This window comes from Callorhinus ursinus, unplaced genomic scaffold, assembly GCF_003265705.2.
Source record: "Callorhinus ursinus isolate GAN/ISIS: 27379988/994484 unplaced genomic scaffold, GSC_fseal_2.0 scaffold19, whole genome shotgun sequence".
NCBI classification, from domain to species: domain Eukaryota; kingdom Metazoa; phylum Chordata; class Mammalia; order Carnivora; family Otariidae; genus Callorhinus; species Callorhinus ursinus.
Window position 1 is genome coordinate 17,438,894 of NW_027397081.1, and position 23,969 is coordinate 17,462,862.

At 39.6% G+C, this 23,969-nt stretch overlaps 1 long non-coding RNA gene across 1 annotated transcript in view; it reads right to left on the reverse strand.

The window, feature by feature from the left end:
• Positions 1-4,823: 4,823 nt before the first annotated feature.
• LOC141374546 (uncharacterized) overlaps positions 4,824-23,969 on the reverse strand; it is a 55,676-nt gene continuing 36,530 nt past the window's right edge. The window contains exons 2-3 of the long non-coding RNA XR_012381535.1: positions 12,464-12,562; positions 4,824-8,342 (exon numbers count right to left, since the gene is read on the reverse strand). This is a non-coding gene — a long non-coding RNA (uncharacterized lncRNA). The remainder of the gene's footprint in view (positions 8,343-12,463; positions 12,563-23,969) is intronic.

Consider the following 23,969-nt stretch of genomic DNA (forward strand, 5'->3'; position numbering starts at 1 on the left):
TCATTTCTGCTCTAATCTTTATTTCCTTCCTTCTGCTGATCTTAGGGTTTTTTTGTTCTTTTTCTAGCTCCTTTAGATGTAAAGTTAGGGGGTTTGAGATTTTTTTTTTCTTCTTGAGTAGGCTTGTATTGCTATAAATTGCTATAAACTGCCTTTGCTGCATTCCAAAGATTTTAGACTGCTTTCATTTTCATTTCTTTCCATGTAATTTTTTATTTCTTTGATTTCTTGGTTGACCCATTCATTGTTTAGTAACGTGTTATTTAACCTCCATGTATTGCTGTTATTCCAGATTTTTTTCTTGTGGTTGGTTTCTAGTTTCATAGCATTGTGGTCAGAGAAGATGCATGGTATGACTTCAGTCTTTTTTAATTGGTTGAGACTTGATTTGTGGCCTAATATGTGATCTCTTCTGGAGAATGTTCCATGTGTTTTTGAGAAGAATGTGTATTCCGCTGTTTTAGGATGGAATGTTCTGAATGCATAGGTTAAATCTATCTAACCCAGGGTGTCATTGAAAGCCACTGTTTCCTCGTTGATTTTATGTTTGGATGATCTGTCCATTGATGTACATGGGGTGTTCAAGTTCCCTACTATTATTGCATTATGACTGATTAGTCCCTTTCTGTCATTACCTGTTTAATGCGTTTGGGTATTCCCAGGTTTGAGTGCATAAATATTTACAATTGTTCTATCTTCTTGTTGGATCATCCCCTTTATTATTAAAGTGTCCTTTGTCTCATTACAGTCTTTGTTTTAAAATGTATTTTGTTCGATAATAAGTATTGCTAGCCCAGCTTTCTCTTGACATCCATTTGCATGATAAGATGTTTCTCTGTCTCCTCACTTTCAATCTTGGGGTGTCTTTGGTCTGAGAGTCTCTTGGAGTCAGAATATAAATGGGACTTGTTTCTTAATCCATTCCATCACCGGATGTCTTTTGATGGAAGCATTTAGTCCATTTACATTCAAGGTAATTATTGATATATATTATCAGCATTTTGTTTGTTGTTTTGTGGTGGGTTTTATAGTTTTTCTCTGACCCTTTTTCTTGCTCTCCTCTTTCATGATTTGCTGGCTGTTTTTAGTGATATACTTGGAATCCTTTTTCTTTATTCTTGGCACCTCTATTACTGGTTTTTTGATTTGTGGTCACCATTAGATTTGTATATAACATCTTCTGCATATAGCAGTCTATATTAAGTTGATGGTTGCTTAAGTTTGAACCCGTTCTTTTCTTCCCACCTCCAAACCCCACATTTTGGGTATGTGGTTCTATACTGTACTTTTATTTTGTGAGTCCTTTGACGGATTTGTACAGATATACTTATTTTTACTGCTTTTGTGTTTCCTACTTTTCTTGCTCTTACTTGTGGTCTTTCCTTTCCACCCCAAGAGGCCCCTTTAATATTTCTTGTAGGGCTGATTTAGTGATCATGATCTTCTGTACCTTTTGTTTGTCTGAGTGACTCTCTTTCCATTCTGAATGATAGCATTACTGGATAGGGTATTCTTGGCTGCAGTTTTTTTTTTTTTTTTTTCAACAATTTGAATAGATCATCCCATTCCTTTCTAGCCTGCAAAGTTTATGCTGAAAAATCTCACAGCCTCGGGCAAGGGGTTGGGGGGATGGGGTTCCCCTTGTATGTAAGGGTCGTCTTTTTTCTTGCTGCTTTTAAAATTCTCTTTATCAATATTCTTTGCTATTTTAATTATGTGTCTTGGTGTAGACCTCCCAGAGGTCTTTATTATTAAAGATTTTGTTGGGCAAACTCTGTGCCTCTTGGATCTGGATATCTGTTTCCTTCCCCAGATTAAGGAAGTTTTCAGCTATTACTTCAAATTTCCTGCCCCCTTCCCCCTCTTCTCTCTTCTCCTTCTGGGATCCCTACAATGCAAATGTTATAGTGCTTGATGCAGTTGCTGAGTTCCCTGAAGCTGTTCTCATATTCATAAATTTTTTTTTTCTCTCACCTGCTCAGCTTTATTACTTTTCAGTACTCTGTCTTCCAGGGCACTAATTGGTTCCTCTGCTTCCTCTAGCCTGCTATTTACCTTCTAGTGGGGGGAGATTTTTTTTGTTGTTTGTTTTGTTAAGTAGGCTCCATGCCCAGCATGGACCTCAACATAGGGCTTGAACTCCCGACCGAAGACTAAGACTTGAGCTGAGATTGAGTTGGACGTTTAACCGACCGAGCCACCCAGGCACCCTTCCATCTAGTGGGGTTTTAATTTCATTTATTGTGTTCACCTCTGGTTGGTTTTTTTTTTTTTAATCTCTTTTAAGGGTCTCACTGATGTCCTGTACTCTTTTCTCAAGTCCAGTACATATCTTTATAATCATTACTTTAAATTCTCTATCAGGCATATTTCTTATATCTATTTCATTTTGTGGCTTTATCTTGTTCTTTTGTTTAGGACCTATTCCTCTGTCTTGTCTCGTCTAACTCTCTGTGTGCTAGGGAAGTCAGCTACGTTTCCTGCTCCTGAAAATAATGGCTGTATGAAGAAGAGGTCCCACAGTGCCCTGCAGTGCAATGTTCCCTGGTCCTCAGAACCTGGCACTTCGGGGGCTGTCTGCTATTTATGTTATTTGTGCCCTGCTGTTGTGTCCTGGCTTCCCCATCAGTCCCCTCATCTGCATGAGTGCTCTCTGACTGTTTTGGGCCGTGTTTGGTCCCCAGCTGGGGTGTGGTGTACTGGTCCTGCTTGCGCAATGAGACCTGCCACAGTAGGGACGAGGACCAGCCTGGGCAGATCCGCAAAGCGTGCACGGGTGTGGCATGCAATTTTAACAGGGTGCACCTCCAGTTTCTGCAGGGCCTGCTGTCAGGACCGAGGCCCCACAAAACGCGTGGGGTGTTGGCAGGGACTGCACCAGTGTCCTTGGGGAGGGGACCCGCAGCACTGGGACTAAGATAGGTGTGACTGGAAAGGACAGATCTGCCAAAGGCAGGGGATGGGGCTTGGTGTAAGCAAGTTAGGTAGTAAATGTTGACACTGCTGTGGTTCCCACAGGCGACAGCATGTTTATGCTGGCCGTGGCATGGGGAAGGGAGATGGCACCTGCTGGCAACTTTGTTCCTGGAGAATTTTCTTAGCCATCCCTGCTCCTCTGGGACCTGCTCCAAAATGAATATACTCCCTCCCAAATGTCCCAGGCATTTTCAAAACTGCTGCTTCTATGCTGTATCTCCCAGGGCTGTTCATTGTACTGTCTCTTTAAGGGTAGGAACTCAGCTTCCTATCACCCTCTGGACTCTCCCAGAACTGAGCCTGCTCATTTTTTAAATTCCAGGTCTTCAGTCATGCTGGTTGTAAGAACTCACAGAATTTGATCCCTCTGGTTTTCAAAGCCAAATGTTATGGTGATTTGTCTTCCCCATGTGGGCTTCCCCCAGTGTGATAGTCTGTTTCTCTCCCTTGTCTGCGCCTGTGGGTCCCTCCCTCCCATAGATGGCCCATGGTCCCTTTAGCAACCCACCATGACTCCACCTTTCATACCTTCTTTAATGTGGCTTCTCTGTATTTAACTGTGGAGTCTGTTCTCCCAGTCTTCAGGTCATTTCTGTGTTATTTACACTAATGTGAGTGTTAAGTAGTTGTATCCATGGAACGAGGCGAGTTTAGGGTCCTCCTGCACTGCCATCTTCCCAGCAATCTTTTTCTCCAGATTTAAGCTAACTTACAGCAATTTGATAAAACATACCCTTGAACAAATTGAAACATTGATCCTTTCTCCCTACCTGAACCCTTGAGAATTCAGTCTCTCAGTTAAGTATTCTTAGATTTTTATGGCAATATATTTATTTGCATAAGTTCAATAAGAGTATGTTCTCCTTATGACAGGACACAACTGGAAATATGGCTTTGACTGGAATTTAATATTTGCAAGAGACATACATAGATTCATTTATGACCAGACAGCTTTAAAAAAAACTAAGATTGGCTTTATGGAGCAAGTGAAGCCCCTTGGAAATCTCAGCCTAGTACTTTCATTACAGAGTTCCCAGCAGCCTTACCGGGTGAGTAAAGAAGGTCCCTTCCCGGCAGGTGCAGAAACCTCAAAGAGATGAATTCGCTCAAATCCATAGGTATTGTAGGCAAAGTCTGATGTCAAGTATTTAGCTTGGTTTCAGGCCATGAGATGCTGTTAAAAGTTCAGTCTAGAGGTACCTTATGAAAAGTTCCAGAAAAGCAGGGTTTAAAAAGTCCATATGGTCGACCAGTATTCCTGCTGCACTTACATAAATATTCAGGCCAAGTTTGTTTTTAAACTAATTTTGCAAACAAACCAGTGTTAATTTAACTCTTTCATTTTTAAACATGCAGGTGATTACACCTTTGTAGATATTAGATTTTAATGCTATTCATTATAAACTGGACTAGATCCTGATTTCTTCTAGTATCCGCCAATGTCTGGCTATAACTTTCCCAAACTAACATTTTTATTTTTCTCTCAGCTTGCTGACTTGGAGTAACTTGAGAATTGAAACTACCCTTTCTCCTGAAGGCCTGTGAACTAAGTATAAATGACGTGATGTAAACCTCAGAGAAATCACAACAGCAGCTCATGTATAGGCAATAGAAATGCCTCCTATTTAATAGCCGATTACTTGAACCAGAATACACCTCCTTTACTGCCTCCTAAAATGAGTTTGACTATTTTCAGGATGACCAAGAGACTAATTCAATGAAACTACCAGCTAAATTTTTAAAGAAAATTATATCTTTATTTTTAATCCAAATGTAACAAAGTATTATATTCCAAGTGTACAATACAATGATTCAAAAATTCTATACATTACTCAGTGCTCAGTAAGTGTACTTTTAATCCCCATCACCTATTTCACCCACATCCCCACCCACATCCCTTCTGATAACCATCAGTTCTCTATAGTTAAGAGTATGTTTTTTGGTTTCTCTTATTTCTGAAATTCCATTTATGAGTGAAATCCTATGATTGGTCTTTCTCTGACTTATTTCACTCAGATGGATCTAGAGGATATAATTATATTTCTGTTGCAAATATCAAAATTTCTTTTTTATGGCAGAGTAATATTCCATTCTGTATTTATACCACATCTTTATCATCTGTGGAAGGACGTTTGGGCTGCTTCCACATCTTGGCTATTGTAAATAATGCTGCAGTAAACCTAGGGATGCTTGTATCTTTTTGATTTAGTGTTTTCGTGTTCTGGGGGTAAATACCCAGTAGTGTGATTACTGGATCTTAGGGTATTCTATTTTTAACTTTTTGAGGAACCCCCATACTGTCTTCCAGACTGGCTGCACCAGTTTGCATTTCCACCAACAGTGCAAGAGTGTTGCTTTTTCTCCACATCCTTGCCATCACCTGTTTCTTGTGTTGTTGACTTTAGCCATTCTGACAGGTGGGAGGTGACAGCTCACTGTACTTTTAATTGCATTTCCCTGATGATGAGTGATGTTGAGCATCTTTTCATGTGCCTGTGGGCCATCTGTTTGCCTTCTTTGGAGAAATGTCTGTTCATGTCTTCTGCCCGTTTTTTAATTGGATCAGTTGTTGTTTGGGTGTTAAGTTGTATTAACTCTTTATATTTCTTGGGTACTAACCCTTTGTTGGATATGTCATTTGCAAATCTCTCCTCCCACTCAGTAGGTTGCCTTTTAGTTGATTGTTTCCTTCACTGTGCAGAAGCTTTTTATTTTGATGTAGTTCCAACAGATTATTTTTGCTTTTGTTTCCCTTGCCTCAGAAGACCTGTAGAAAAATATTATGGCCAAGGGCAGAGAAATGACTGCGTGTGCTCTCTTCTAGGATTTTTATGTTTCAGGTCTCACATTTAGATCCCTAATCCATTTTGGGTTTTTGTGTATGGTATAAGAAAGTGGTCTAGTTTCTTTCTGTTGTATGTAGCTGTCCAGTTTTCCCAAAATTTGTTGAAGAGAACTGTCTCATTGCATATTCTTGCCTCCTTTGTTGTATAGTTTCAGATCTCACACTGAGGTCCTCAATCCATTTTTAGGTTGGGTGGGTGGGTGGGTGGGTGGGTGGGTGGGTGGTGTATAAGATCCAGTTTCATTCCTTTGCATGTAGCTGTCCAGGTTTCCCAGCACCGTTTGTTAAAGAGGCTTTTTCTCATTGTATATTCTTGCCTCCTTTGTTGTAGATTAATTAACCATGTAATTGTGGGTTTATTTTTGGGCTCTCTATTCTGTTCCATTAATCTATGAGTCTGTTTTTGTGTTAGTACCATACTGTTTTTGATTACTATAGTTTTGTAGTATATCTTGAAATCTGGAATTGTGATACCTCCAGTTTTGTTTTTCTTTTTCAAGATTGCTTTGACTACTCAGGATCTTTTGTGGTTCCATACAAATTTTAGGACTGCTCTAGTTCTGTGAAAAATGCTGTTGGTATTTTGCTAGGGATTGCATTATATCCGTAGATTGCTATGGGTAGCATGGACAAGTTAACTTTTACTCTTCCCACCCCCACACGTTTATGTATATGATGTCATACTTTACATTCTTTTGTGAGTCCCTTTACTGACTTTTTTATAGATCTAATTGATTTTACTGCTTTTGTGCTTTAATCTCTGTACTGGCTTTATAAAGTGGTTCATCTACTTTATGTTTACATGTGCCTGAGAAATTTTTTCCTTCCCTAATTTTCTTATACCTGATTATGGCCTTTCATTTCCACTCAAAGAATTCCCTTTAGTGTTTCCTGTTGGGCTGGTTTAGTGGTCATGCACTCCTTTTGCTTTTATTTGCCTGAAAAACTCTCTCTCCCCCTGTATTCTGAATGACAGTCTTGCTGGATACAGTGTTCTTGGCTGCGGCTTTTTTTCTTTCAGCACTTTGAACATATCGCACTCCCCTCTGGACTGCAAAGTTTCTGCTGAAAAATCTGCTCACCGCTTTCTGGAGGTCCTCTTGTACATATGTAATTGTTTTTTCTCTTGCTGCTTTTAAATTTCTCACTACTTTATGCCATTTTAATTATGTGTCTTGGTGTAGACCTCCTGGGGTTGATTTTTGTTTTCTTTTTGGTGGCTCTCTGTGCCTCCTGTACCTAGATTTTGGAAAGTTTTAGATACTTCCCCAGATTAGGAAAGCTTTCAGATACTTAATCAAAATTTCTTCCCCCTTTTCTCTCTCTTCTCCTTCTGGGATCCCTAGAATGTGAATGTTATTACACATGATGTTGCTGAGTTCTCTTAACCTTTTTTTTTTTTTTTTTCCTATTCAGCTTGGTTGCTCTCCATTATGGTCTTCTAGCTTCTTGTCTGTTTTTCTGCTTCCTCTAGTCTACTTATTCACACTAGCGTATTTTTAATTTCAGAACTCTTCACCCCCTGCTGAGCAAGGAGCCTGACATGGGGCTCGATCCCAGGACCCTGGGATCATGACCTGAGCCGAAGGCAGACGCTTAACCGACTGAGACACCCAGGTGCCCCTCTTTTTTATATTTTCTATCTTTGTTGAAGGTCACATGGAGATCTTTAAGTCCAGTGAGTATCTTTATGACAATTACATTAAATTCTCTTTTTTGTCCTGTTGTTTCATTTGGGACATAATTCCTAACTCCGCTTCTATGTATTAAAGTAAGCTCTGTCTCCTGATCTTGAAAGAAGTGGCCTTATGAAGAGATCCTGAAATGCCCTGTAGTGCAATGTCCCCTCCTCACTAGAACCTGGTGTTTCAGGGGTGTCTCCTATGTGTGTTGCATGCACCCTACTGTTGTGGTTGAGCCACATTTGCCTTTAGGCCAGTTGTTGTCATCAGGGTTTGGTCCCTGTGCTGTTACGGTGCCAGTCTGGGGCCACTCTGGGCTTGACTTAGGTCAGACCAGATGTTTGCCTTCAGCCCACTTGCTGGAACTGTGACTGCATCAAACTACAGGGTTTTCTGCCTCTGTTGTCCCCAAGAGGCTTTCATTGGTGGGCAAGGTCACGAGTCAGAGCAGATGTCTGTCCCCAGTCTTCTGTGGTGGCTGCAGTGACCCTAAACTACTGGGTTCTCTTTGTGCTGTCCCCACCCTATAAGGTTTCTGTTGGTGGGTGGGGCAGGCAGGCAGATGTCTGCCTGCTGCCCCTTGCAGGGGCTGCCATTGAACTACTGTGTGTGTGGTTATCTCCTCCTCTCCCCGGGGCAAGAGTCACATCGGAGTGGCGCTGACCCCTGTTGAGGCTGTGCAAGGAGGCCCTTGTGGTATCACTTTGGAGGGAGGCCTTTGGAGTGAGGCAAGTTGGATGGGACAGTGTTCAGGAGAACTCAGGAGCAAGGCATGCTGTTAGCAAAAGCTAGGTGGTGAGTGTTCCACACTGGTTCCCGCTGGTGTCTGTGTATCTAGGCTGGTGGGGGGCGGGGGGGTGGACAGGAGAGAGAAGAGACACCATCAGCTCTTTTGTTCTTGAGACATCTCCTAAAGATCCCTGCCCCTTCACCACCAGTTCTGAGATGAGTGAATACAACTCCTTCCCCATAGACCCTAGGCTCTTTTCAAATTGCTGCTTCTATGCTGTATCTGGGTGGAGTAGTTTGTTATGCTGTTCTCTTTAAGGGTGGGGACTTCATTTCCTATTGCTTTCCAGCTCTGAGTTGAGCCCACTGATTTTTAAGGTTCCCGACGTTAAGCCCCACTTATGAAATACCCACAAAGTTAAGCCCCTCTGGTTTTTAAAGCCAAACGAGGACTTGTCTTCCCAGTGTAGGTACCCCTCTGTCTGGGGTGCCTGGTTGTGGGGTCTGTTCCTCTCCTTGCTTGTGGGGTCCCTCCCATTGGTGGTTAGCCTTGCAGATTAGTTTGGTTGCTCATGGCACCTCCACCCTTCCTCCCATTTTCAACGTGGCCGCTATGATTTTCTGGCTTATGCTGATGTGGCTGTTACCTCCGTCTATCTGCTACCAGCTCGACTTTTATGTGTAAAAATTCATGGAAGTTTCAAAGAAGGTAACTGTAGGGGCCCAGGGCAGGCTGCCCCAAAATGAACCACTTTGGCATAAAGGTTATTCCGAGCTGAAGGCAATCAAGACCCTATGAGATCAGGATAAATTTTTGCTCCTCCCTTAACTACATGTAAGAGCCTAAATTGGTAGTCTTCCCCAGAACAAGAGTTACTGGCAGAGATTAATTTTATCTGAGTGAACCATCTGTATGGCAGGGTAAACCTCTAATGACCAAACAATTCATCACCCTGTGAAGTACAGTCCTTTCCCCTGAAATCCCAGACCCCCTACCCTTTTCTCCTTAGTTCAAATGACCTTAGTCACCTCATTTTGCCTGTCTCTAGGCTTTCCATGTCCGGGTAGGGTCCCCCATATGGACACTATTAAATTTTTTTTTCTGTTCATCTGTCTCATGTCCACTTTGATTCTTAGTCCACCTGGAACCCTGAGGGGACGGAACTTCTTGTTCCCTGACCGTTTCCATCCAGAGTGTCCTGGCCGTTCTTTGGCCTTTGCTGTTCCATAGCAGTTGTGGCATTCATATAAACAAGACTTAGGTTTGTTGTGTTGTTTTGGGAAATTTCTGTTGGGTTTTTGATTGGAGGTGCAATGAAAGAATCCAAAGATCCATTTGAAAACTGCTAGCTTTATGAGATTTCCTAGCCATGAACATAGTATGTTCTATTTAGGTTTTAAATCTTTCCAAATAATGCAGTTTCGTTCCCCTCCTGAGGTTTCTTATCTTCAAAAAAAAAAGTTCCTAATTTTTTCTTTAACGTAAGTATTATTTGTTTCTAAATAGATCCGTCTAACTGGTGCTATGTTGAAATACGATTGCCTTTTGTCTAAAATTTTTTTCATTCCAGTCCTTTTTTCTTATTTTACTGTTAGGTAGGATATCAAGGACACTCTTCAATAGGAGTGATGGCAGGTGCTTTTGTCTTGCTGCTGATACAAATGAAAACTTTGTCTCCATTAAGTTATGAAATTTGCTTCCAAACTTTGTGACTATTCTTAGTTTATGGAAGGCCCCTTATTTTTACTGTTTTACATCTGGATGCTGAATTTTCTCAAATGCTTTCCCATCATCTATAGAATTCTATATGGGTTTTCTCCTTATTGTGCATGTCCTAGTATTATGCCAATTTTGCATTCCTTGGATACATAAAACTTGCTTGTGAAATATTAATCTTTTTGAACACTATTGCTAAGTTTATAATGGCCTATACATTTTCTTACACTGTCCTCATTGGAATTGTATACCAAAATCATGCTATCTTCATGAGTTCCAGAATAGTTCCTATTTTTAAAAATTCTCTGCTATTATTTTTAGAAGATTAGAAATTTTCCTTTGATGTTTTATAGACCATATAGCCCCAGAGTTTTCTTTGTGGAAGAATTTTTAACTATTGTTTCAATTCCCTTAATAGTTTTTACTATTTCGGTTCTCTAATTTTACTTTTAATAGAACTGACTTTTAGCAATTATTTTTCTAGAGATTTTTCCATCATATTTAAATTTTAAATATTGCCAATAGGGGTGCCTGGGTGGCTCCATCGTTAAGCATCTGCCTTCAGCTCAGGTCATGATCCCAGGAGCCCCACATTGGGCTCCCTGCTCAGTGGGGAGCCTGCTTCTCCCTCTCCCTGTCACTCCCCCTGCTTGTGCTCATTTTCTCTCAAATATGAGCATTAAATTGCTTATCTCTTTCTAAATGTCTGCATCTGCAGCAATCTTTTCATTCCTGAGGTTTATTAGACTACTTTTTTAAATCCATCTTGGCAGTTTTGTCAATTGTTTCAAATAATCAACCTTTTGTAAGGCTTTTCTAATTTGTGTTCTATTTTATTAGCTTTGGCTTGTTCTTATTACATGCTTTGAGTTTATTTTTCCTATCTCCTCAAAGTGTAGGCTTAGCTAATTTTGCTTTATTGTTTTCTAACATAAGTTTTTAAGAACTGCTTTAGCTTGATCCTAAGTTTTTTTCATTAAATACTCCATGGCTCTAAAAACTCAATGGTACAGGTATTTTCACATTAAAGATGCTTAATTTTAATCTAATTATTGTGTTGTGTTTAGGCTTATAAATTTCACTTAAATTAAACTGCCTAAGTCACAATGTGATAAAAAGTAGCAAATGAAGGAAAGTACCACTGTTAAACCTTCCACACTCAAATTCTCTTTCTTTCCTCAGAACACTCAGGTTCAGTATGTCACAGGTAAGTGTCGACTTACTCTCAACTGAGTGGTATCAGTGTTAACTTTCACTATTAGTAAAGTCTAATTTGGTTCCCTTGTTAGCTAAAAATATTAATACAAGTTTAACAGGTTCTGCCCACCCCCAGTGAATTTGGAGACCACTCATTTGTGGCAGTAATTCTCATCCATGGATAATAAGACATCATCCCCCAATGCATTTTGTCATTTTGGGGAAGGAGCACTGTTTATAGAATAAAAGCATATTTAAGATGACTTTTGTTTTCCAAATGTATAATTTTATCTTTTTCTTTTATAATGTAGACTCTACAAGACTGACAACTTGACTGGTAGAAATTTGCAAAGGATGTAATGTGCATTCCTCTTGAGAATTGCTGCAATCTGAGAGGGGTAAGACTTTTATATTATGAGGCCTTGGAATTAAAAACATTGATCTATTACACAGTAAAGATGAAAGATACATAGTCTAGTCATTCTGTGGTAAAGTGCCTTCCCTCCACAGAATAGATACTGTATGGTAGACACCTGGAGGTCAGCTAGGCTCTGTTGCATTGCCAAGCAGAAAGGGAATCCTCACTTTTCATGCAATTTGAGCAAAGTTCTATAGTATATATTCTCAGTACACAAGCTATTAGAATTCCCTTCTCCACAGTTCCCAAATCCTTCACCCTCCACTCTTTTTTCCACCTAAATTAAAAATCAGGAAAAGGTAGGAGAAAGCCAAGGATATAATGCTACACTAAGGGCCATGACGCACTGGTCAGGAAATGGTTTTTACTTTTCAAAATGTATGTTACATAAAACAAATTATTGGTGTTAGCAAATGTTTGAGGTGGGGAAAAATCCTCTTACATAAAAAACACCATATGAAGATACTTAAGTATACTTAAGTTGTATAAGCTCACTTTTCTAATTCAGTTCCCATCACCAGAAAGGATGCTTGAATGATTCATTCCAGGAAACAGTCTCATGCATTTTAATCACTCTTATCATTTCAGAAGAAACATGTGAATAAGTTGTTTACCAGCAAATATTGTAACCTACATGATAGACCAGTCATTCTAATCACACTTTAAAAGGAACAGAAATGAAAACCATTTACAGGAACTTCTATTACTGTTCTTGCTGTTCAAGCATGGAAAACAAGCATTCCCCTTTCCACATCTGCTTATACAAAGGTCATGCTTCACCAGAAACTTGTCTTAGTTCTTGAGTAGTAAATACAAAAAGACAGAACTGAATTTTAGACTCAATGGCATGATGGTATATGCTTGTAGTTAACTTTCATATTTCAAAATCTAAAACCTACCAAATATTTGACTGTCTTCTAGGCAAGAGTGTGGTGAACAGGTGTCATCTTCTTGAAGTCTTTGGAGCCCAAAGTGCTGAAATTACATACCTATGAATTCTGGGACACAAGAGAAAGGCATTATAGACAGAATGCTGAGAATGGTCCTGCCCTACAGCCCAGGTTCATCTCTGCAATTGATCACAAAAGGCCACCACTACAGATGGGCAGTTAACTGTTCTGATGATTACAAATTATCACAGTGCATGACTTCCAAATTTGGGAGATGTTTGTCAAAATATGAATGTGCCCTTGAGAGTGTTTCCCACATAAGAGCATCATTTATCAAGCATGTCATGGCAGCAAAAGGCTCAGAACTAACCACTGCTTTAGAGGGTAGACATTGCATTTCAGTGCTTGTTATCTACCAGCCCGATAATGGTGTGACCCAGTACACCTTTTTAAGATAGGTGATATCTTAAAAAGGATAGTTTAGAGTCTTTAAGAGACACTGTATGAGAGATTTTGTTCTAACTTGTGATTTGTTGGAAAAAAGGAAGCCCTTCTATTTTTTCAAGTGCTTAGGGAGGTTGAATTTTCCAGAGTAAAATATTCCTCCATGTTTAACATAGCCAGAGACCACCTTAATTCCTAATAACATTTCCGATTTTTTATTAATGAATCTTGAGGAATATGGCTATTTCCACTTAATACATAACCTTCCCTCCAAGCTGATATTTATATGTACCTCCTAACCAGGTAGAGCACTTACAGAATCAGGATGTAAAATTCATCCTTTCCTCATTGCCTTTTTCCCCAACATCTCTTTCCACAATAAAATATTTGACTATTCTGGGGCACCTGGGTGGCTCAGTTGTTAAGGGTCTGTCTTCGGCTCAGGTCATGGTCCCGGGGTCCTGGGATCAAGCCCTGCATCGGGCTCCCTGCTCCACAGGAAGCCTGCCTCTCCCTCTCCCACTTCCCCTGCCTATGTTCCCTCTCGCTGTGTCTCTGTCAAATAAACAAAAATTTGACTATTAGAAGACTACATCACTGTTCTTTACAGTATAATAGACCTCTTATTTAATCTATTTGACATTTTCAGTTTAAAAAAATAAGATGATACAGGTGATAGTAAAAATGGCAGTCAGGACATCTAAAAGTTCTCTATAAAAGCCATGGGAACACTGGGAGAAACTGTCAAGTAATCGGGAAACATTTTCAGGAAAAAAGGGCCAAATCTTGGCAAGAACAATAAGCCTTGTGGCATTCTAACTTGCCCTATTCCCATTCCACCACCACCCCCTCCTCCAACTCTATGGGGGCCATGAAAACCACAGCCCACAATCACAGCTAAAGCCAGCAGCCTGGCAACTACTAGAGATGCAGAAAGGAGTTGTTTGTTCAAAACACAATAGGATAACCAAAAATCGGGGGGATAGAAGAAAAATGAATAAGATATCTACTGATTGATAGTCTCTGAAATGCTGTGACCTGTTCCTAGGACTCTAGAAGGCAATACAGATGCATAAAGTTGTGTGCAAGGCCAGCACCATGCACATGCTCAGGAGAGAGCTGAGAAGGTCCTAGGACCTCACTTCTGGGTAACATTGAGGCTCCACTCAAGCAGAAAGTAAAGGCTAAAACAGTTGTAAACAGCTTGGCTGGATGTTGAAGACCTGCCCCCATACACATACACAGCCCTTCTGCAAAGACTGGAAGACAATGGTTCTAGGCATCTAAGGAAATCTGTATCCAATTATTGGCTCACCACTAAGCTAATCAGAGAATTCAGCCACACAAAGATTTGACTACATAATTCAGAAAAACCCTAGATATATAGGAAACCCCAGGAGTGAGGAGAATCCGTTTTCCAGAATGGCTACATTATGTTATTTTAAATGCCATTTTTTCTGTAAATGGACTAAATGGCTCCAATCAAAAGGCACAGGATGATGGAATGGATAAAAAAGCAAGACCCATCTATAATTTCAGACCTAAAGGCACATGCAGATTACAAGTGAAAGGATGGAAAAGCATTTATCATGCAAATGGAAGTGAGAAGCCAGCATAGATCAGACAAAATTAAAAAAAAAAAAAAGACGAGGTAAAGGACACTGCATAATCAAAGGGAGTGATATATCTTCTTGTTCTATCAATTGTAAATATTTACACACACAACATGGACATGGGAGCATCCAAATCTATAAAGCAGTTAGTACCAAGGTATTTGATACTGACAGAATAAAGCAGGGGGCTGTAACACTCCACATGTATCAGTGGATAAATCTTCCAAACAAAATCAACAAGGAAACAATGACTTTGAATGACACACTGGACCAAATGGATCTAACAGATATATTCAGAACATTCCATCCCAAAACAGAACACACATTCTTTCTAAGTGCACATAAAACATTCTCCAGAAGAGTTCACAGCTTAGACCACAAAATAAGTCTCAACAAATTCAAAGGCTGAAGTCCTCCATACAGCTTTTCTGATCACAATGGTGTAAAACTAGAAATCAACCACAGGAAAAAAATCTGGAAAGAGCACAAATACATGAATGTTAAATAACATGCTATTAAACAACGAATGGGTCAACCGAAAAAGAGGAATAAAAAAATATATGGAGACAAATGAAGATGAAAATACAATGGTCCAAAATCTTTGGGATGTAACAAAATCTGTTCTAAGAGGAATTTTATAGTAATACAGGCCTACGTCAAGAGGAAAAATCTCAAACAACCTAACCTTACACCTAACGGAGGTAGAAAAAGAACAAAGCCCCAAACCAGTAGAAGGAAGGAAATAATAAAGATTAGAGCAGAAATAAATGATACAGAAACAAACAAAAAACAATAGAACAGATTAATTAAACCAGGAGCTTTTTCTTTGAAAAGGTCAACAAAATTGATAAACCACTAGCCAGACTCATCAAAAGAAAAAAGGCCCAAGTAAAATCACAGATGAGAGAAGAGAAAAAACCAACACCACAGAAATACAAAGGATTCTAAGAGAAGATCATGAAAAACCTTATATGCCAACAAATTGGACAACCTAAAAGAAATAAATTCCGAGACATATAACCTACTAAAACTGAAACAGGAAGAAATAGAAAATTTGAACAGACTGATAACCAGCAATGAAACTGAATCCATAATCAAAAACTCCCTACGAACAAAAGTCTAGGACCAGGTGGTTTCACAAGCAAATTCTACCAAACATTTAAAAAAGAGTTAATACCTATTTGTCTCAAACTACTGCAAAAAATAGAAGAGGAAGGAACACTTCTAAATTAATTCTATGAGGCCCGTACCACCCTGATACCAAAACCAGATAAAGACACCACAAAAAAAGAACTACAGGCCAATATCTCTGATGAACATAGATGCAGAAATCCTCAACAAAATACTAGCAAATCGAATCCAACACCACATTAAAAAAAAAAAAAAACACTCACCACAATCAAGAGGGATTCCTGGCCTGCAAGAATTGTCCAATATTTGCAAGTCAATCAACATTTGATCCTTTCAGGAGATGTAGAAAAGGCATTTGACAAAATATAACATCCATTCATGATAAAAACCCTCAACAAAGTAGGTCTGAATAAAGGCCTTATACGGAAAAACTCACATCTAATAATGCGGAAAAACTGAGAGCCTTTCCTCTAAGGTCAGGAACTAGACAAGGATGGCAACTCTCACTACTTTTATTCAACCTATTACCTGAAGTCCTAGCCACAACAATCAGACAACAAAAAGAAATAAACGGCATCCAAATTGGTAAGGAAGAAGTAAAACTTTTCACTATTTGCAGATGACATACTATATATAGAAAACCCTAAAGACTCCACCAAAAAAACTACTAAAACTGATAAATGAATTCAGTAAAGTTGCAGGATACAAAATCAATATACAGACATCTGTTGTATTCCTGCAAACTAATAATGAAGCAGCAGAAAGTGGAATTAAGAAAGCAATCCCATTTGCAATTGCTCCAAAAAACAGTAAGATACCTAGGAATAAACTTAACCAAAGAGGTGAAAGACCTGTGGTCTGAAAACTATAAAATACTGATGAAAGAAACTGAAGGTAACAAATGGAAAGATATTCCATGCTCATGGATTGGGAGAAAAAATATTAACTTGTCCATGCTACCCATAGCAATCTACAGATATAATGCAATCCCTAGCAAAATACTAACAGCATTTTTCACAGAACTAGAACAAACAATCCTAAAATTTGTATGGGACCAAAAAAGACCCTGAATAGCCAAAGCAATCTTGTAAAAGAAAAACAAAACTGGAGGTATCACAATTCCAGATTTCAAGATATACTACAAAACTGTAGTAATCCAAAACAGTATGGTACTAACACAAAAATAGACCCATAGATCAATGGAACAGAACAGAGAGCCCAAAAATAAACCCACAATTACATGGTCAATTAATCTACAACAAAGGAGGCAAGAATATACAAAGAGAAAAAGCGTTTTCAACAAACGGTGCTGGGATAACTGGACAGCTACATGCAAAGAAATGAAACTGGACCACTTTCTTACACCATACACACAAAAAAAACCCTCAAGATAGACTGAGGACTTCAGTGTGAGATCTAAAACTATGCAACAAAGGCAAGAATATGCAATGGGACAGTTCTCTTCAACAAATGCTGTTGGGAAAACTGGATAGCTACATACAACAGAAAGAAACTAGACCACTTTCTTATACCGTACACAAAAACCCAAAATGGATTAGGGATCTAAATGTGAGACCTGAAACATAAAAATCCTAGAAGAGAGCACATGCAGTCATTTCTCTGCCATTAGCCATAATATTTTTCTAGAGGTCTCCTGAGACAAGGGAAACAAGCAAAAATAATCTGTTGGAACTACATCAAAATAAAAAGCTTCTGCACAGTGAAGGAAACAATCAACTAAAAGGCAACCTACTGAGTGGGAGGAGAGATTTGCAAATGACATATCCAACAAAGGGTTAGTACCCAAGAAATATAAAGAGTTAATACAACTTAACACCCAAACAACAACTAATCCAATTAAAAAACGGGCAGAAGGCATGAAAAGACATTTCTCCAAAGAAGGCAAACAGATGGCCCACAGGCACATGAAAAGATGCTCAACACCACTCATCATCAGGGAAATGCAATTAAAAGTACAATGAGCTGTCACCTCCCACCTGTCAGAATGGCTAAAGTCAACAACACAAGAAACAACAGGTGATGGCAAGGATGTGGAGAAAAAGGAACCCTCCTATACTGTTGGTGGAAATGCAAACTGGTGCAGCCAGTCTGGAAGACAGTATGGGGGTTCCTCAAGTTAAAAATAGAACTACCCTATGATCCAATTATCGCACTACTGGGGATTTACCCAAAGAATACAAAAACATTAATTCAAAGGGATACATGTACCCCTCTGTTTATTTCAGCATTATTTACAATTGGTAAATTACGGAAGCAGCCCAAATGTCTATCGACAGATGAATGGATAAAGAAGTGGATGGAGCAAGAGCAAATAATGCTAAGCGAAATAAGTCAGGAAAGACAAATACCATATGATTTCATGTATATGTGGAATTTAAGAAACAAATGAGCAAAGGGGGAAAAAAGAGACAAACCAAGAAACAGACTCTTAACAAGAGAGAAGAAACAGATGGTTATGGGAGGGAGAGGGAAGGATAAGTGATATAGGTGATGGGATTAAATAGTACTGAGAAATGTACAGAATTGAATGACTATTGTACACCTGAAACTAATATAACACTGTACTTTAACTATATTGAAATTAAAAAAATGTTAAACAAAATAAACCCACTTCAATTAGGTTTTGGTCCTCACCCCCCTTCACTGAAAGTCTTCTTAATGACATTACCCATGACTTCTAATATTGCCATTTCCAAAGCCCCTTTTCTGTCCTTGATTTAGCTAAAGTCTCAAGAGCAATTGAAACAATTTTTTAAAATCAAGTTTATTGATGTGTAATTTCCAATAAAATGTACACATATTAAGTGTACAATTTGATGAATTTTGACAAATATATTCATCTCTATACCAACCACTACCACAAAAGGGACCCTTGTGCCCATTCCACTCCATCCCCACAATCATCCTGACCCTAAACAACAACTGATAATGCTGCTACTGTATTTTAGATTTTTCTTAGAGCTTCATATTAATGGAATTATACATGATGTATTCTTTTTTTGACTTATTTTGCTCAGTATGTTTTTGAGATTTATCTGTTACTGCATGTATTAGTGGCTCATTCCTTTTTATTATGAGTAATATGGAGATTGTATAGACAAGCTACAATTTGTTTATCCACCTGTTGATAGACATCTGGGATGTTTCTGGTCTGGGGCTTTTACAAATAAAGCTGTCGTGAACATTCATGTATCAGTATTTGTGTGGACATATATTTTCACTTCACTTGGATAAATACTTAGGATGGAATTGCGGGGTCATAAAGTACATATTTTAATTTATAAGAAATACCAAGCTATTTCCAAAGTGGTTGTACCATTTTACAATCTCACTAGCAATGATGAGAGTTCCAGTTACTCCACACCTCACCAACACTTGTCATGGTCACTTTTCAAAATTTTAATTGGTCTAATAGATGTTTTGTGGTATCTTGTAGTTATAACTTACATTTCCCTGATGACTAATGATGCTGAACATCTCTTGTGCTCATTAACTATTTGCATATCTTTTTTATAAAGTGTTCAAAGCTTTGGCTTATGTTTTTATGGGCTGTTTGTCTTATTGAGATGCAAGTGTTCTTTATATTCTAAATAAATCATACATTCATACATTTTCCCCCCACTTTATGGCCTGTCTTTTCATTTTCTTAATGGTGTTTGAGAATATTTTAATTTTGATGTTCATTTCATGAAATTTTTTCTTATGATTCATGCTTTTATGTCCTAAGAATTATTTGCCTACTCCAAAATCTCAAAGATTATATTTTATGTTTTCATCTAGAAATTTTGTAGTTTAATCCTTACATTTTGGTACATGATTTGAGTTAATTTTGTATACGGTGTGAGGTCAAGTTTAAAGTTCTCCCTTTCTATATGGATATCTGGTTGTTCCAGCCCCCTTTGTTGAAAAGGCTAGTTTTGTCCCTCATTTAGTTACCTTATTTCTTTTGTCAAAATCAATTGACAATATATGCAATACATGACAATATACATGCAATATGACAATATATGGCATGGGTCTATTTATGGACTCTATTCTGTTCTGTTGGCCTATAAATTGTGACGTTTCTTTTCCTTGCTTTCTTTCTGTGATACTGTATTCTCCTGGTTCTCCTCTTTGGCCAGTTCTCATTCATTTTTTTTCTTCAGCCTTCTCCTGGTTCTCTTTTATAAGTAAGGTACCAAGGAGTTAGTCTTAGACCTCCCTCTATTTCTCTATCTACACACTCTCCTGCCATCAAAGATTGGTAGGTGTTAACTAGAAAAAAGGAGTGGGAGACATGGAGAGAGGGAATGAGAAGGAAAAAGAATAAAAATGTCTTAGAATGACACACGTATATAGAGTCCAGGAGATGAGACAGAATATGACACATGGAAGCTAAGTACAGCGAGTATAGAACGTGAAGGAGGAAAGCATGAGACGAGGCAAGGCAAAGTTTAATAAGAGTCTGGGAGGCAATGCCAAGTTTGTACTTAAACCTGCAAGAAATGAGGAAATGACATAATAAGATGTATAAAAATATTTAATGGTTGTGTAAATGACCATGCAGTCATTAAAATAAAATTTGTGAAGGGTACTTTGCCACTTTTGAAAATTCACATTATGTTTCATTTGGAAAACAAGATCTGTATAAACTACATAAAATTTATATTTTAATGTGAGTACTTTAAAAGACTACAAGATGTACCAATTTTTTAAAAAACGATTTACCACGGCACCTGGGTGGTTCAGTCTGTTAAGCGTCTGTCTTCAGCTCAGGTCACGATCTCAGGGTCCTGGGATCGAGCCTCACATCAGGCTCCCTGCTCAGCGGGGAGTCTGCTTCTCACTCTGCCTCTGCCCCTCTCCCTGCTCATATTCTCTCTCTCACTCAAATAAATAAAATCTTTAAGAATAAATAAAATTAAAGAAAGATTTATCTATTTATTTTAGAGAGAGAGAGCAAGGAGGGGGGCAGAGGGACAGGGAGACAAACAGACTCCCCACTGAGCAGGGAGCCCAACATGGGGCTCGATCCCAGGATCCTGAGATCATGACCTGAGCCAAAATCAAGAGTGGGATGCTCAACGGACTGAGGCACCCAGGCACCCCAAGATGTACCAAATTTTTAACAGTAGCTATTCCTAAATGTTAAGATTGCAGATGGCTTCATATTCTTCCCTTTGCTTTTTTATATTTTCAAATTTTTAAAATAAGTCTGTATTAAATCTATAATACTTTAAAAAGCATGCTAGAAAGCAAACATCCTATTTTTAGAAGAGGTGCCAAGTTACTGCTAAGAATAATTAAGCTGGGTGTCATCATCACTGTGGCAGAGTAGGGGACCCCAAGCCTCCATCCACCCACAGAGATCAACAATTAGACAGCTATCCACAAACAAAAAAAATAGCTCTGATAGAGTTCAGGGTCCACTTAAACTTCAGCAAGCACCACAACAGAACAAAAAAACCTGAGAACCACCACGCAAAAGAGGAAGGAAGAACAGGACTGCTTTGCCTGCATCATGCCACCCCCCAGGCCAATACTGCACAGTACCAGGAGTTCCCTCGCTGGCAAAGGGAGAGCAGGGAGAGTGATCAGCTCCCCGAGCCTTTGGGAGCACTGCACAAGGGACCCACTTTGGTCTCAACCCACCCAGAGGCGGAAAGGCTGTGACATATAGTGGTAGCTAGGAGCAAGGAAGAAGAGTAGGGCTACCAGTAGCAGCCACACAGCAGGAGGGACTGTGGTCCCCAGTGAACTGTTCCGCAGGGGACAGCAGTAGCTTTTGCCACTGAAGAAACCAATGACCAACACAGCCAATGTGGACCCCTACAGAGTTCACCACTGAGGGTTTCCCCCAAAGGTTTTCCCCATCACAGCCGACGCCGACCTGATGCCCTCCTTGCTCTGTGCCCAATCCGGCCCCCCTCCTGGAACTAGTATCTACGCAGGCAGCCAGCCCTGGCCTCTGCGGCTGCATGAGCACAAGATGCCAGCCGAGATGCTGGCAGCTGACACCCCACCCCTGCGTGCACATCTGGGGCTAACTAGCCCCCCCAGCTGGGCACCTACATGCCCCTGGCCTGATTCCCATTGCCAGTCTCCACCAGCACATGCACACCCCGGACAGATCCTGCAGCCACAACAGTGACCACCAAAAGCCAGGGCCCTTACAGTTGCTTGTGTCGCTGGCACTGGTCTGCACCACGGGGCTCCCCTGCAGCTAGCCCCCCGCCCCATGATGCCTGAGCATGCCCCCAGGCTGACTCCCGTCCCTGGCTTAGACTGCTGTGCTGTGCCTGTAGGGTGAGTCTGTAACTACAGGGTGCACGCTGATGGCCAGGACCCCCTACAGCTGCTAGTGCACCCACAGTTAGCTGTGGTACCATGCCGCTGGCCCTGGCCACCACCTCTGTGCCTGATCCAACCCCTGCCGCTACAAGGCATTTATAGCTGGTCCCCACAGCCGAGTATCTGCACATCACCAGCTCTGTTCACCCTGGTCCCTGGCCACTGGACCTGGAGGCACCATTGAGGACTCCAATATGCCTTGTAGTCACTGCAATCCCTGTGTAGTCCTTGTCTAGAACCATGTAGCTGTTGATATCATGGACCCCAAAAGCCTGAGCTGGACCATCACAAGTCCCCACATGTGGTGCTCTATACTGCTAGACCCAGGGTTCCAACATGCTCTGGCATGTCCCCACCAACAGGGGTAAAGGTCTTTCCTAACCAAAATCAGTCCATAAAGTCTGGAAGAGATGATTGTGTCTTCAAATGCACAGACATCTAATACAAGGCTAGAGGGATGGTGAAGAAATCAGGGAAACATACCGCCACCAAAGGAAAATAGTAAACCTATAAAGTTAATATACATAAACTTATATATAAATGTATTAAGTATATGCCAATAGATATAAAGGGAGATATAGACAACAATACAATTATGATAGGGAACTTCAATACCCCATTTTTAACAATGGAAAGAGCATCCAGACAGAAAATTAATAAGGAAACACTGGACTTGAACTATATTTTAGACCAAATGGATCTAACAGAAATATACAGATATACAAAACATCCCATCCAACAGCAGCAGAATACACATTCTTCTCAAGTGCACATGGAACATCCTCCAGGATGGACATGTGAGACCACAAAACAAGCCTTAGCAATTTAAAAAAATATTGAAATCATACCAAGTAACTTTTCCAACCACAATGGTATGAAACTAGAAATCAATAAAAAAAGGAACACTGGGAAATTCACAAACATGTGAAAGTTAAACAACACACTTCTGAACAGCTAGTGAAGAAGAAATCAAAAGGGAAATGAAAAAAAATTATCTCCAAACAAAAAAAAGGAAACAATGAAACAAAACTTGAGATGTAGTAAAAACAGTTCTAAGAGGAAAGTTTATAGGGATAAATGCCTAAATTAAGAAAAAAGAAAGATCTCAAACAACCTAACTTTACACATCAAGGAATCAGAAAAAGAACACACTAAGCCCAGAGTCCAAAATTAACAGAAAAAAGGAAATAAAGATCAGAGCAGAAATAAAGAACAGAAAAATAGAAAAGATCAACAAAATTAGGAATTGGTGTTATGAAATGGTAAAATTGATAAACCTTTGGCTAGACTTACCAACAAAAAAGGAGGACTCAAGTAATACTATAAATGAAAGAGGTGACATCACAGCAGATACACAGAAATACAAAAGATCCTAAGAAGCAATTATGAACAATTATGCCAACAAACTGGACAACCTAGAAGAAATAAATAAATTCCTAGAAACATACAACCTACCAAGACTGAATCAGGAAGAAATCAAAAATCTGAACATACCAATACTGAGCAAGATTGAATCAGTAATCAAAAACCTCCCAACAGGGCGCCTGGGTGGCTCAGTCGGTTGAGCGACTGCCTTCGGCTCAGGTCATGATCCTGGAGTCCCGGGATCGAGTCCCGCGTCGGGCTCCCTGCTCAGCGGGGAGTCTGCTTCTCCCTCTGACCCTCTCCCCTCTCGTGCTCTCTATCTCTATCTCATTCTCTCTCTCAAATAAATAAATAAAATCTTTAAAAAAAAAAAAAAAAACCTCCCAACAACATTGGGGAGGGTATGTGCTATGGCGAGTGCTGTGAATTGTGCAAGACTGTTGAATCACAGATCTGTACCTCTGAAACAAATAATGCAATATATGTTAAGAAAAAAAAAAGAAGAAGATAGCAGGAGGGGAAGAATGAAGGGGAGTAAGTCGGAGGGGGAGACGAACCATGAGAGACGATGGACTCTGAAAAACAAACTGAGGGTTCTAGAGGGGAGG